Here is a 15,925-nt window from a genome sequence, read left to right as displayed (position 1 = left end):
CACTCTTTTCTTGACAGTGTGGACACAGAAAATCAAAGGCAGCAGGAAAAGGCCCTGTCATTTGAAAAGGATGGTTCTGGAGAGGCTTCTGCTACAACCGGAATCTCACAAGTCTTCCCTTCTGCAGCTAAGCCCTTCTTCTTTTTCAGTAAGTCACAGGGGAGGGTTCAGTTGCTAAATCCAAATTAAACTGTTCTTGTTTCTTTTCGCAAATAGTGGTCAGCAACTGGGAAGTGGCAGATCTTCCCCATTTCCTTCAGTATCCTTGACTCATGCATCCTGTCTGAGCTAATGTTAGTGCTCTGATTGCAGTGTGTCTGGTGCTTTGTAGACTCTCATCAAGAGCCAGAACTAGGCCAGAAGGATCACTCCTACTCGTGAGGAAATGCAGTTCTGCCCTCTTGTATGGCTGGCTTTTTGCGGCCTGCCTCTGCCAGTGCAATCCGAGGGCTAACATTTTGACCTCAGCTACATAGTTATCCCTGGATTCAGGAGGGGCCAATTCACATGACCATAGGGGAAGAGATAAACATCATTTGACATCTATATCTGTTAGCCTGTACAAATTATGAAAGCTGTCTGTGAAAATACTCAGAGATTATCTTGTTATTTAATTATAGGAAGTTAATGTAGTGGTTAAGAGCACCAACCAGGACTTCTTCCATTCAAATTTCACCTCAGTAATGAATTCGCCAGAGCCCCATTCAGAAAACAATCATATAGATGGGTCATTGGCTTGATCCAGCAAGTTCTTCTTATGTTCTTACAGAATCAATGCAAAGAGTACAAGACTGCATATTGATTGGATTTTGTGAACAGATCCTATGCTAATATAAACTTTTTTGGTGGAAACACAGCTCATCAGACCTGATGACTGTGCAAAGGTCAAGAGGTGAGACCAGTGGGTCCAATCCCACCTCTCCATTTTACACATAATTGTTGTCCGAGCAGGACTTTAGTCTCTTCTCTTGATAAAGTCACTGTCTCCCAGCTTCAGCTTACCCTATTCCGGGTGGGGAACCTGCGGCCATCCAGTTTCCACCACCATGAGCCATCATGATGTCACCATGAGTCAGGGATTATGGGAGTTGTTGACTACAACATCTGAAGACCATTCATGATTTCTTTCAGGGATGGGCAGACTTCAGGCTTGTAATATCCACTTAACTCTAGCGCGCTCCAGCCACTGGTTTGGGAGGAGATGTACACATGATGTAAGCTACAAGCCAAATCTATCCTGTATGTGTCCTGTTGTTTCTTATAAAATTGGGGTGTGTGTGTGCTGTTTTTATGTCCAACCACCACTAACTAGTTTCAATCCAAATTCAGAAAAAGAATGACCTAGCAATGTTTTAAGCCAGTAATGAGCTCTATCAACTGGAGCTAGATACAAAATGGTGGTCAGATTGGTGGGAGTGTGGTGGGAGAAAACAAGTGTGTGATTTCGACAAGTATGTGAAATGTGATTTCGGTGTCAGAAGTAAGCTCCCAATCCTGTCACCCCAAAATCTATTCCTTGTTTTCCCCCACCCCAGCAGCCTAAAGTGCAGGGCAAGATGCTTTGTGGCTGTTGCTGTTGCTAAACAAGTGGGGATCAGATAAGTGCTTGGTGATCTATTGCAAGTCATCCAGAAATCTACCAATAGATCTCCTTGTCAGCCTATCCCTGACCAAATGTTAGAAGTTGTTTATTGAGATAACATAAGGGAGATGCTGGGATATGAAGCAGAGGTTTTACTTGTAGGGGTAGAGAACAGAAAAGCTTTACTTCTGCAGGGTTGTATGGAAAGAACTGGTATGGGTTACTGCTGGATTGAATATATGGAATTAACTTTTCAAAAAGTTATTTTACAACAGCAGGTAATTTGCCAGTGATTGCAATGATGTTGAGATAATAGGATTGTTGCTTTGTGGTGTCAGCAAACAATCATGTCGCAAGAGAGGTAGAAGAGACTCTGGGAAATTAAAAGGACATAAGTTCTTCCAGGAGATAATAGCATACCCATCCTATTATCTTTATTAAACTCTCTTATTAACTCCATTGCATGCAGTGCCCCAAATGAGAAATGTATAATAGACCATCCATCTGCTGCTCATTTCTTCCACACAGCCTTCCGTTTCCTAGTTTAGTACAGAAATTTCCCTCTAGGTCTGTCCTCATTTTAAAGGCATTCTGGATTTTGCAAGAGAGGATTCACAGTATGTGTGAAACTGGCATTGAGGAACAACATGATAGTTCCCAAATGGTAGGCCAGAATGTCTCTTAGAGTGCCATTATCGTCTGCTGAGTTAAAGGGATGTTTGTTGATTGGGGGATAATGTGGCAAAAGGGTGTTTAGGGAAGGTAATATTCTGTCACTGGCTATTATGGCCCAGACAACCTCCCATCACAGGGTCCCCGTAGTGAAATGCTTGTAAGCACTGGAGCAATGTGTGGATTCCTTTTCTTCATTACAACTTAAAATGAAGGTTTATGCTTGCTGTCAGTGAATCATTGCCACGGCTTGGCAAGGCTCAGAGGCTGGCTGCTGGGGTGTAAGGGGCTAGAGGCAGATGGCACAATCAAAGACAGGCCAGGAGTCAGACTTCTGTTTGAGCAGATGAGGAGGGAGAAGTGAGGCTATGAAGAACTGGTTGGTTTTCTATTTGGTTAAAAGCAGTGCTATTTTGCTAGAAAAAGAGGTGCCAGAACTCACCATGAATGCCTCCCTTGCTCTCTTAGAATGGCAATAGCTTCCACCTGAGAGGTGCTGGAAGTGAATTCCTGTGAGTTCCCCATGAAAAAGAAGCCCTTGAAAGGAACCAGAGTTCCTGTATCACAGACAGTAGAGTACTAGAGAATGGCTGTGGAAGCCCTAATGTGAAACCTCTTTAAGACCTTTTTGTAGTCTAATCCCACACCTCTGAGTGAGGCAGATCTGACTCAGGAAGCAGAGGCAGTACACTACAGGTGTACAGGAGATGGGCACCTTCAACTTTCAGGCAAATAAAGCAATAAGCACTAAGAGACAATTAATTCAAATGAAAAAAAATTATCCAAGAGAACTTCTGACCCACCTGAATGGTTTTCCATGACTAAACCAAGCTTGCCATTATTGGACAATGATCCATAATTCCACCTCTAAGAATACTGTACACCTGTGCATGTGTTCCCAGTAAGTATTTCTATCCCTTATTTTCTTCTGGCAACTTGCTAAACAGAAATAGGGTATGTCACACTATTGCCTATCATTGGTTCAAGCTAGGGCTGTGGTGGGCCTGCAAGAGAAGATGTAGCTCCCAGATAACATAAACTCGGAGTAACTATAAAAAATGCTCTGTATTTTACCAGCATCTTATTTAAATGCATATTTCAAAGCGAAAAAAAATGAAAAATAATACACATTTGTGATTATTCCCCCCCCCCCCTTTTATAGACATAGGGTTATAGCCAGTGCCAGACCTACTCCGAGTACACCTGTTGAAATTAATGGGTGAAACTAACTTATGTGTATTAATTTCAGTGAGTCTACTCTGAGTAGGACTAGCATCGGACACAACCATAATGCAGTAATTTGGGATGCTAAATTGGAGAGAGAAGAAAAAAAGTTTGTTGATCTTTTATTCATAAGCAGCTGAATGGCAATTAAGTCTGAGTTACAGCTATCACCGTCTCTCACATCAATAACATTAGGAGTATGCAAGGCTCAATCTGCTACTTAAACTAAATTCCAAGATTTTTTTCTCGCCTCATCATGCTTGTTAGACAGCACAGTCTGACAATCTAAGAATGTCCATTTCTTTATTTTAAAAATCCTTATTTTTTTGCGTAAACCAGTTACTCCTTAGTAGCTGAAAACTGGTATTCTTAGAGAAGCTAAGAGTTTATTAAGTTTATTAAGTTCAAATTGTTTTGCCTAAAGGAACTGGTGAGATTCTTAGATGGGGGGGGGGGAGGAGACAGACTGCTGTAGCCAAAGAGGATGAGAAAGAAATGACCTTGCTTTAAAAGAATATGAAATGTCCACAGAGTGTTAGATGAAGCAAGGCAGCTGCTACAGCCTTTGCCAATTGAGGACAGACTTACAGCTGGAAGGGGATGAGAGAGCAAGTACTATGTGCCCCTGTGTGTCAACAAAAATCCTTTTGTGTAAGGTAACTTATCTAGTTAATTCAGAGATGTTAATTTTGGTTAAGTGCAAAGGTGTTTTTGTGTGTGTGTGTGTGTGTGTGTGTGTGTGTGTGTGTGTGTTACAATAAAACAAAAACAGAGATTCTGACCTGCCATACACAGAATTTCCTGGCATTTGTGCAATGCAAGAGGTCATTGCTTTAAAAGAGACAGTGCACCATGGACTAGTCTGAATTAGCGATTGGGTAAGAATGTTGTAGCATGGTTGCAGAAGAGTTTAAACTGAAGCAACAACTGCTGTTGGGTCAAAATGAGCACATGCTATAAATCATCCTTCAATACTCTGTTCTGAGTAGAAATAAATAACCCTTAAAAATAGGCAATCCACATTATTCATTGTGCCTTCTTTGGTCTTGCCTACACAGGTAGACAAGTGTTTTTCATTACTGACTGGCAAGAACCTAGCAAAAAGGCTATATTCCTTTAGTTAATATTTGCTTTGTATATGAATCTCCCATGATCTTATCATGTTGAGTGATTCGTTTGTTTTCCATCTTTTGTTAACCTCTGGCCACTTCCAGATGGAATCCCAGCCCCAATTAACAACAATTTCATACAGTACAATTACATCTTACATGCATTTAACCTGTGTGATTTCAACAATAACTCTGTCGTGTTGAATTCCTTGCAAATGACCACAGTGCCGCGTCATGTATCCACAGCAATGACCAGAGGAGAATTACTGTTGGGAGGAGCGCAGAAAGAAGAAACTCTATGGTACATCTACAGCAGCAAAACTGGACGGCTTTGTCTGCCCCAGCTACAATAAAACATGTCTCTCCTGTATTTGTCTCTACAGCCCCAGCAAGCACCGTAAAGCTCCAATGGCTTGACTTTACCCTCAGTGGCACACTCTTCTGTTGCCTCTCAAGACAGACAGATGCCAACATTGTTGAAGGGAGACTGGTTGAAAATGTGAAAGTTAAATCCAAGCAACGCAAAGAGCTTAAAACCTCTTTTTGCTCCCAATCTGCTTGGAGTTACCCAATGTATAAAGAGCTTCTAAGCTCTCTACCATGAGCTGGGCAGGTGGGAGCACAAAAAGCATTTAAGCTTTCTGCCTTGCTTAGGGACAAGACACACCCAGCATGATGGTTCTCTCATGAGATCTCTCAGGGCCATCTGAGTTCCCATGAGATCTTGCATGAACATCCCTACCTTCCAATGCTAGTGCGCTGAGATGGTCTTGCCCCTAAGCAATGCAAAGAGCTTAAAAAGTTCTTTGTGCTGGGTTCACTTGGGTTACTTGGTGTGAAAAATGATTTTAAGCTCTCCACTTTGCTTGCTGGGCTCAGTATGTGGGATCTAGGTGTACTGCTCTCCCCCACTCATCCACTCTATGCATGCACCCTTCCCCTAAAACATGCATTCTGTACACATTTTAAAACACTAAATGTGTTAATTTTGTGCACTTTGGGGGGCTGAAATGCCAGTGCAAAATCCAGGAAATGTGCAATCTGATGGATAGTTGTTTCAGTCTGCAAGTATGTTCAGGGACATCAAACTGGGTCAGTCTGCTCTGAAAAGCAGACCATGCCAATTTCTCTCTCATTCCTAATTACTACTGAAGTTTCAGCCAAATTCACATTGTGGACTTTACAGTGCCACTGAATGCCACAAACCTGCAGTGAGGAATTCAAAAAATTTAGAACTTCACCCCACTATTAAAAACATCTCTTTAATTTTTAAAGTTTAAACTAATGAAGCAAGATTAATATTTAAGAAGAAGAAACTTAAGTAAGACCATGTACAAAAGCTTAAAGAGACTGGCATTCTACCAGCCAAATAAATGCAAGGGGAAGAAACACTTCATAAGTTGTTACAGATGTGGTGTACATAGCAATAGGTTCACTTCACATAGTCAGAAAGTATGCAGTGTATCTTGTAAATATAAGTGGAGGTTACAGAACAAATTACCAAATGATCTACAATTAAAGTCAAACTATAATGTTAATTGCCTTTAAAGTCATTAAATAATTCTAAGGATAATTAAGAAATTAAGATGTTTAAATTAGCTCATCCTTGGCTACAGTCAAAGAAAGTTTCCCGATACATTCAAAATTAATTGAAGCTCAAGAACTCCCAGTTTTTCTAATGTAGAAGCTGACTCATCCAGTATTCTTATTCTCCTTCTGTATTAATTTACTAGATTTCTATCCTTCCTTTTCTCCAAGGAGCTCAAGATGGCATACATGACTCACCTGCCTATTATATATCCTGGCAACAACCATGTGAGATAGGCAGGGCCTGAAGCAGCTACCTCAGGCAGCGGAATCCTGCTGGACAGCACTGGGGTAGCATGGCAGCTGGTAAGTAAGGCTTTGTGGAAGCACTTTCCTGTTTCGTCTCAAGCGGCAAAGAGGAATGGGCTGCCCTTGTATAAAGGTTGGCTAAGAGACAGTGGCTAGCCCAAGCTCACGCAATGACACCAGGTATTAAACTTTCTAACCACTATGCTACACTGCTTCTCTCTTTCTCTTCCACAACCTCCTAGAACTTTCTCTAGCCTATATTTGCTGTTCATAGAGTTGTTGTTGACCCACAGTTCAGCTAACATAGAGTAAGTCTTGCATGCTGAAGTATTGTCAAGTTCCAAAATGTCACTGGAATTTAGGGGATCTGGCAAGGCCTCTCCTGTTGTTTTAAATCCAGTCCTGAGACAGAAGCCTTGTGCTTAAACATAGGTCCCTTTCAAAGGTACTCAAGATTTATTCCCTGTGCCCTGAATGAGTCAAAATGAGCTTTGTTGAAACCTCCTGTGAATTAAGTTGATTTACTGTAGAATCTCCCCATTGCTGATGGGTTTGATGAAAGCATTAGCTCCTTAATGATTCCCAGACTGCTCTGGAGTTTTGGGGGGCAGGGGCGGAGTTAAGAGAGGAAAAACTGTGCTAAGTGTGAAAACATTTTCCACAAAGCTTAAAAGACCAAATTCTTCCAGGTGTTGAACATTGTTATGAAGGTCTAAAATAATTACTGGCCTTTTCGATGTGTGTTAAAGGCACCTTTTCAGTTTTGTTTTTAAGGAACAGAAATGGATTGGGGGAAATCATTCAACATCCTCAAAATTACCTACATCTGCTCTGATGTTTCAGCATCCCCACAGATGTTGCATGTATCTATGTCTTAAGACAAATTCTGTCATAAAAAGGCAAGGTGCAATGTGTAGGGCAGCAAGTCCCCTTGATAACACTTGTATGTGCTGGGTTCTTTTTTATGGCTTTATGTCTGCTTCTGTTTAGTTTCTAATAAAATCTAGAATGATCATCTCAAATGTTTAAAAGAATTACACTATGGACAAGTGTCTTTTCTCATTTCTCCAACCTTGCTTACCATCTTGGAGAAAGCACTTCTCATTGGAGGGGCAGGGGAAATAACCTCCAGTTCCCTTCCTATAGAAGTCACTTTGTAACCTGGGCCAACTAGTGACAGGCAAATCTTCAGTCTCAGTTTCTCATTTTTCTAGTTCCCACATTTCCGTATCAGTTTGCTTCTTTTTTTTTTTTTAAGTCCACATGAAAATTAATCTGCATTTTTGGTGTGAACTGTTCTGAACATGCATATTTTTGTATGAAATTTTGCTCAATGTGCCACATTTTTGCAAAGCAGTTCCCCATAATTCCACATTTTTATGCACACTTTGCCCCACTATATGCAGTTTTGTACCACTATCCTGGAGAACTATCTGGAGAAATGTTTCAGTTTGACTACTGTTTTTGTTACTGTGAATTAAGCGGGTTCGCCTTTAAATGTGAACTGAATTGAATTTTCTCCCTACCAATCTGCATCATGACCAGGGGGAGTGGAAATGAAGCACTGAATGGAAATGAAGCATTTCCCCTGAGATAATGTGGTTATACTGCTTTTTTTTTCATTCTACTCCCAGCCCCAGGTACAAAATCTGTTGTAGCAGCCCAGAAGAGTGAGGTTTGGCCACTGAACTGCAAGCTAATTCATATGCAACCAAAATTCACTGCAAGTCTTTGAAGAATCAAGCACTCATATCAGCAGCTCCAGTTCCAGATGTTGGTTTTTACAAATACCTGTGAGCCAGATTTTACTCTGAACCAATCTTTAAACTGGCTCAGTGTGATGTTGTAAGTTGTGAAACTATGATCTTCACTTTGGAACATAGAAATAAGAAAACTGTGCTATTTCTATTTGTAGTTCTATTGTTCAATTTATGACTGAACAAGTTTAGCCCAGCAATTAATGGCCACATTTACATACCTCCTAAACTAAAGGCTTTGAATGACAAAAGTTATTTTCAACTCTCTTGGTATAGTAGGTATAAGCAAGTCAAAATCATCTTCCATGATCCCAAAAAACATTGTTCTTTCACTTCTAGGAATGAGATTTTTGCACTTTAAAGAGATTGACCATCAGTGTTTTCTCTTCTATCCTAAATATATTCATCACAGCTCTGTATAATGAGCTGTTTACAACAGATGGTTCAAAAACCTCTGAAGCAAATGTGATATTGAATGAGTTGTCATGAAAAGGTTCTGTATCTCTTTGTTGTTTCATCACAGTGTTTAACTCTTTCTGAACGCATCTCAAATCCAGAGGATTTTCTGTTAAGGCTGTTGGTGCTTAGAAAATCCATCTGGCAAAGGAATCTAGTTTGCTTTTAATATCTCCAAAACCCAGCATCTAAAACATAAATGCTTGGAAGTTTCAGACTGCAGTACACACATATAAGCTCAGCTTTGCAATTGGTTATCACGTCCTCCCTTCTGTTTCCATAAGCTGTTCCTCCACCCATTCAGTCATCCCCTTGCCTAGTGCTAGGTGACACAGATAATCTTGGATGTCAGTCAATGGGCAATGATAGGGGACAGCCTCTAGCTATCCCTAGACTGTGTGTTTGTTAAGCTCAATAACTTTTATTCTCATGTAACAGCATGATATAAAAATCTGAAAATAATTTTTAGGGGGACACCTGGCAACCTGACATTTATGAGTCTATAACCAGAGGTAGAGCCTACCTTGAGACATTTCCTATTTCACTTTTCTTTGATAGCCGGTAGTCATTGCATTCAATTGCATTACACACTCAATCCAATCCCCAACACAATCAAGCAGAAGTATTTGGATGTGGGCCAGTTTAATACTGCTAAAGCCAATCGATCTGAATTAATTTAAAGCTAAGAGCTTCTGCTTAACTGGGTTGTGGATCAGCCAGTTGGCCTCTTAATTGCTCTTTTTCTTTCTTACCCAGAGAGCATGGTAATGTTAATGTATATTAGAGTGATTCTTTACACAAAACATCTGTAACATTTTCTAAAAATTATAAATGCTCTGGGATTGGGGATTCCAGCTGTTGCCTGACTGAAGGAATCCCCATGACATCAGCAGTCAGGAATTGGGTTTCATTTACCCCTTTTGCCATGGTAAAAAAGAGAGAGAGAAAGTCAACATGATCCAGATGGTCGTTCTGGGTATTAAAATGTGCCTGCTTTGTGATTGTGGTCTGGGACACAACCCTTGTCTTTATAGTGCTGAAATAATTGATTTCACCCTGCTTTCCAGAGAGGTAAAGTGCCCAAGAAAGCAAAAAATCATCCATTACTATTCAGAGAGGGGATCCATATAAATGACTTTACTGTTCTTCAGATTTCACTGTTTAATATTATGACATCATGTAGTTTCCTGAGATACCAAGATAGCTAGGACTAAAACCAGAATTCCCTATCGTTAAGCAATAATATGCTACAGTGTCAAGCTATGTGTGATAAGTGAAATCACAAGAAACTTCTAATTACCATTGTTTGCAAAATCACTCTTTTTAAAAGGTTGTTTGTATATTTTTTTTAAGGAATAATGACCACCAAATGGCACAGTAAGACCTGCCAGTGGGTTAAGGGACTCTTGGGAGCATTGTTCAGGGCATTTAGTGGCTCCCACCATATTATGTAGAAATGGGGCAGTGTTGTGTAAATAAAAGGCATGTGAAGTAGTTACAGCTTAATCCAGGAATGGAAAATACGCTCGCAAAAGGAAGGTAAGAGCAGAAGGGTTGTAACAGCTAACTAACAGCTGTCAGACCCTGGGGTGCTTTTCAGCCTTCAGCAGAGATCTCACTTCTTAAAGTTATGCCACCCCCCAAATTCAAACTCCTTTTGCCCTCCCTCTGGAACCAATGTACATTTGGGAAAACATTTTTGCAGGTGAATTTACCTAGTCCAAATTTGCTTAGGAAAAGAAAAATATCAGGTAAGCTAAATTAATAGTTTGAAATGGCTTTTGTCATTACACACGGTGTTAAAGTTAGCATTTTTTTGGGGGGGGGGGAGGAACATGCCACAGAATATTGAATGTGGCATGCAAATAACATGCCTGCCTTATGATTGTATCAAGAAGACTGAAAGTTAAGGTTTCATTTTAAGGCGTACTTGAAATTGGAAAAAGTTCCCATTTTGGAACCAGCAAAAGGGTTCTGTCTGCTATGTGGACCCCAGCAAAGTGTTCTTCTTCTCTTGGGGTTCTGTCTGCCCATTGTGGCATTCTGTAAATTCCACTTCCATCCAGGGTTAACAAGCCTATCAAGTGTCATAGGCAGAAGTGTGGGCCCACTCCAAAATATAGTCCTTTCTGTTCGTATTCAAATATCTGGGGATATGTAAAGGAGTATTCTGAACAAGGTCCCTGACATGGGATTAAACTTGCTCCTGGGCTCTAATGACTTCACTTTATTGGTGGCGAATGGTTTTTGCCCCTTCCCAGCAGTCTTGCCTATCATAGACCATGGACCTTATTCTTTGGGGGAGGACTGAAATTATTCATCAAATGGTAAAGCAGACCTTAGCACCTTTGCCAACACCAAAATAATCAAGATTCAACCTTATAAACAGAATGTTGTTATGTAAACTTAAATCTCCTCTTCAGTCTTAAAGCAGGAAGCTATGTAAATATTTTGCTCTTAGCATATATGTAGGGATACAATCTGAATTAATGCAATTAATTTGCAGTGCAAGGTGGGAGCCTCAGTCTAAGTATATTGGTAGAACAGAAATATACACTGGTAGATGTAATGCCATATTTGAGGGATAACTGTACAAATTGTCAATTCACAGGAGTTTAATAAATGCATCTGACCCAATCAGGCACATTAGGTAGGGGGCGAGCCCAATATGTTCCTGCAATAGAAAATAGACTTCTGTGTGGCTGAAATGTAGCCTACTATACAACGATAGAGGGGACATGGGTGGCACTGTGGGTTAATCTACAGAGCCTAGGACTTGCCGATCAGAAGGTTGGCAGTTCGAATCCCCGCGACGGGGTGAGCTCCCGTTGCTCGGTCCCTGCTCCTGCCAACCTAACAGTTAGAAAGCACGCCAAAGTGCAAGTAGATAAATAGGTACCGCTCCAGCGGGAAGGTAAATGGTGTTTCCGTGCGCTGCTCTGGTTCGCCAGAAGCGGCTTAGTCATGCTGGCCACATGACCCGGAAGCTGTACGCCGGCTCCTTCAGCCAATAAAGTGAGATGAGCGCAGCAACCCCAGAGTCGGCCACGACTGGACCTAATGGTCAGGGGTCCCTTTACCTTTACCTTATACAACGATAAGAACCACTGACCTACTTGTTTTTGCCTTTGCTACCCTTCCCCATTCACTAAGATTTTGTGCCTCTCTATCCCTCTGCAGCCTCTGGAAGATTGTCCATGAGAAAATGCAGTCCTTAGGATGAAAAACATTTGTTCTTCTGCGTTCCATTGACAATGGAGAAATGAAGAAGAGTCCTTATGTTACCAAAAACTCACTTTGATCTTACATGATTCTCCTTAACAGCAGTATCATTGCCTTTGGGATAACTTTTTTAAAAAAAACAATGCAGCACAAAACTGCTTTGCCAATATCCTCATTTGACTCAAATGAGTCCTTGTAGCATTGAATATATTGAACACAATCCCACTGGAAAATCCAGTTGAAGATTGTTGTCATCTAGGTAAGAGTGCCATAGGGGTAACATCTGTTTGCAATCATCTTCCCTGGGAATTAGGAACAGAATGTGCCAGCTGTTGGGGATCCAGCACAGCGACTAGCTTGGGGCACTACAGATCTCGATGGTGTGGTCCCTTCTCAGCACACCTGCAGCATGTAATAACGGCATCAAATATTATGGATGAAATATGGATTCCTTTGAAATTGTGGTTAAAGCTCTTATCAGCTCCAGCGGAGCCAGGGCTTCACCCCAAGAGTGTTGTGGGAGTGTCAAGCTGAGTTTCAGGATACGCTGATATAATGAGCCTTTTGTTTACAAAGCATGGGGTGAGTTGCCCTGAGCTAGGAACCAGCTTGACAGAAGCTGTGAAATTGTCTACCCACATCAGAGGAAAGGAATTGGCATTAAGCAGGAAGTGCTGCAAGGCTCAAAGCACGGGCATGAGAAATTATACGGCAAACCAAAGATATGCTGCCAACTGCATAAGCCCCTGGAAGAGCTCCCACAGAAACCTCCCTCGGGTTATCAGGAAGCTGAAAACCACAAAGCTCTCGGGAATCTAATCTGTCACCAGCCAGATTGCCAAACTGCTGATGCCCTGAAATTTATCTAGGTGAGCAACATTTCCATGGTACTGAATAACTATGAAGAGAAGAAGCAAAAGGAAAGAGGACACAATTGATGGCTGAGGAACGCAAAGGCAAATGTCTAAAAAACTGGACAAAACCCATGTTTTTTCTCCATCAAAGCTATCTGTGCACTTCTTAGAAGCTTGATATTTTAGTACCACAGTGTATCCGTTGCATATGGCTGCTCTGGTACACTTTTCCGTGTTAGCCTGATCACCTAACTCTGAAGGTCAACACATCTCATAAAAGCCAGCGCCTGTTCTGCATTCAGATTAGCTCTTTCAATAAATCACGGAGGTGGGCTAAAGAAGACTCATTAAATAGTCCCAATCTTCAGCTCATATGTCAAAGCTCTCCCTCCCCAATTGCCACATCTCCTCTAGCCCATCTAAATTTCTGATATCCATCACAATACAATAACCCTGCCTATTAAGTTCCAGAACATGAAGGGTTTTTCTCCCCTCACTGGTCTAAAGTGCAGTGGCTTTCTTCTAAAAGGCTTTGTGATGTGGTTGCTGGCACAAAGTAGGGGGGGTTATAGGGGGTTTGCTAGGAGCTTCAAGGTGGGGCTGGCTCCAGATGCACGGGTGCTCTTGGAAAAGTGATTTCTGGTGTGCTCCCTTGAACATTTTTGGGCATGCCCTGGCTTAGATAGCACTGCCTGTAAACTGGCTGTTACCATTTCAATGCCTCTAAATTAGGATGCCTCTAGGACCATAGTCTTCAGCCCTTTCAGACCTGAGACCCACTGTTATCCAAACCAGCATTTGGGCACCCATTTCTTTTTTACCATATGTTTGCATGGTGGAAATGACACCCACCTTGGATCATGCCTTAACCCAGTAATGGCTCTCGAACTACCTGTTGAAGATCAGTGCTCCAGGCCATTGTGGGGGAAGTGACAGCCGCTGGACCCAGCCACCTTCAGCAGTGGGACTTGCCTCAACATTGTGGCCTCAACAGCTGCCCGGCAACAAGTCTCTGTTTTACACTTTGCAATAGCTATAAGCTCACTCAGAGGTCTTGGGCAAACCGCTTTCCTTTGATCTCTCCCCAATCTGCACAATGGGACCAAAGTTCTTGCCAACCTTACAGGAATTCTGGAAGCATTATGAGCAGCATGATCCTATGCATGCTTACCCCAAAGTCAGCCCCAATGAATTTAATGGCACTTTCTCTCAGGCAAATGTACACGAGACTGTGCTGTGAACTCATTAATGTACTGCACTTTGAAGCACTATAGAAATAGTAAATATTATCATTATTACTGGTAGCAGTTGAATCAGACTGACAAACCCCTTCCCATAATCTTTTCCTCTTTCATGTTTTCCTGCTTTACAGTGTAGTTTAATTTGCTTTCTTTCATTCCCAGATAGCAACGTCATGTGGCACCTAATATAAAGATATCAAAAGGGATTTGCAATCTAAAACTATTAAAATTCTGCAACTGCATTAATTTTTGTTTAAACAGTGGCTTTCCATAGATATTTCACATACTAGGGAAGATGTTTATTCAGCAAAAGCTATCTCTGCATTAACACAGGAACAAAACCTTGGGCTGCTTATCCCCATAGAAATAAACCACACATTCTTTCCTTTAGAGGGTTTACTCCGTATTCATCTTTCAGATTTTGAGTCAGTGGCACAGTTTTATAAATAAAAGGAAAAAGTTGCTTCTGGTATTATGCAATCCAAAACCCTTTAACTCAGAAATGTGACTTATGTGCCAAAACATTTTCATTTTTACTTCAGGTAGCTGCTTCTTATTACAAAACATTTTCTTGCACACTGAGGTTTTTTTTAAAAAAAAAAAACAAAACAATGTTACCAATATTTGATTGAAGGTAACCAGTTGGGCATCTGGAAGACATGAAATCTAAAAAATCCATTCCGATACCCATTTCAGACTGATCTCAATGATATTCTCCTTCAAAAATAATAAGGCAGGGATGAGGAAACCCGTGGCTGTCCAGACCTTGCTAAGCCATAATTCCCATCTTCCCTGATGACTGGCCATGCTGGATGGGGATGATGGGACTGCAGCAGCTTAGGGTTATGGGTTCCCCATCCCTGTTAACACATCTATAAGCATTCTATTTACGTCTCAGGACAGTAACTTGAAATATATTTAATCACTAGTCTGCATATTTGACTTCCGGTTTTTCCGCCTTCCAATTCGGGTATGCCTCGTGGAGTCTCCCCGGCAAAAGCAGCTGCCAGACGGTGATTTAGGGGGCAACACGGAGGCTACACAACCCCCCAAAGGCTTTGGGGGTGACCCAGAACCAAACTCTCAACATGGAGAATGGAAAATATTTAAGGATTTAAGGATTTAAGGATTACTTAAGACTATATTGTACTAATCCTACCATATTAGCAGAACTTGAATGATATTTGTAAGTGAAAACAGGTAACAAATATTTTATTGACTAGATGGAAAAGATATAAAAGAATATAAAACTGTGTGAAAAAATAACGTCAGTACGAACAGTATAATGAGAACGATTGGAAGTTTTACATCCAGAATTTTTATTTAAGTGTTATTATAGAAGATATTGTTCTTTTCTATACATAGCATTTTCTTTCTTTTTTTCTTTTCCCCCTTCTTTTCTTCTTTTTCTTCTTTTTTGGCTTCTTCTTTCTTTACTTTTCGTCACTTCTGTTGTAATGATTTTGTATATTTTTGCATATGTTTGTATTTTAAATCAATAAAGAATATTTAACAAACAAACAAAATCACTAGTCTGCATATTTTACCAGTTTTCAGTAATGTAAGCAAAACTCATCCTTTGGACCTCAACAGAAAAGCATATATAGGCAGAGAGGTAGCAGCTTCGTCTTCAGTTGTCAATCAAGAAGACTCAGACCAGCCTGTGGCTTTTTATAGGGTCAGACAAAAACCAATTGGCCTCTTGTGTCACCTAAGAGGGAGCAGTGATGCCTACATTTGCCTCCCTCATCCTTCCACAACCTGGTACCCTCCAGAATTTGTTGGTCTATAGCTCCCATTACACTGGTCAACAACAAATTTGTTGTCTGTGTTTTTTCAGCTGATTTAGGATGAATCTGATGCGCTGAATCCAAAAATCACATTGGTTTTGCTCAATCAGGTCAAGTTTTTGAGGTATGACCACATTTTTTTTACGTTTTTGTTCACATGTACGCTTGTGTGGAGCATTTTA

At 40.9% G+C, this 15,925-nt stretch overlaps 1 long non-coding RNA gene across 2 annotated transcripts; it reads left to right on the top strand.

Moving 5' to 3' along the window:
- On the top strand, positions 1 to 14,970 carry LOC309349351. Of its 2 annotated transcripts, none has more exons than XR_014159866.1 (3): positions 1 to 148; positions 8,058 to 8,268; positions 11,817 to 14,970. It is a non-coding gene; the product is annotated as an uncharacterized lncRNA (long non-coding RNA). The 2 variants fall into 2 exon arrangements; XR_014159867.1 differs by lacking the exon at positions 1 to 148 and adding an exon at positions 4,080 to 4,134.
- The last annotated feature ends 955 nt before the right edge of the window (positions 14,971 to 15,925 follow it).

Source organism: Podarcis erhardii, assembly GCF_964252035.2.
Source record: "Podarcis erhardii genome assembly, chromosome: 9".
NCBI classification, from domain to species: Eukaryota; Metazoa; Chordata; class Lepidosauria; order Squamata; family Lacertidae; genus Podarcis; species Podarcis erhardii.
This window is presented reverse-complemented; position numbering and strand designations above follow the sequence as displayed.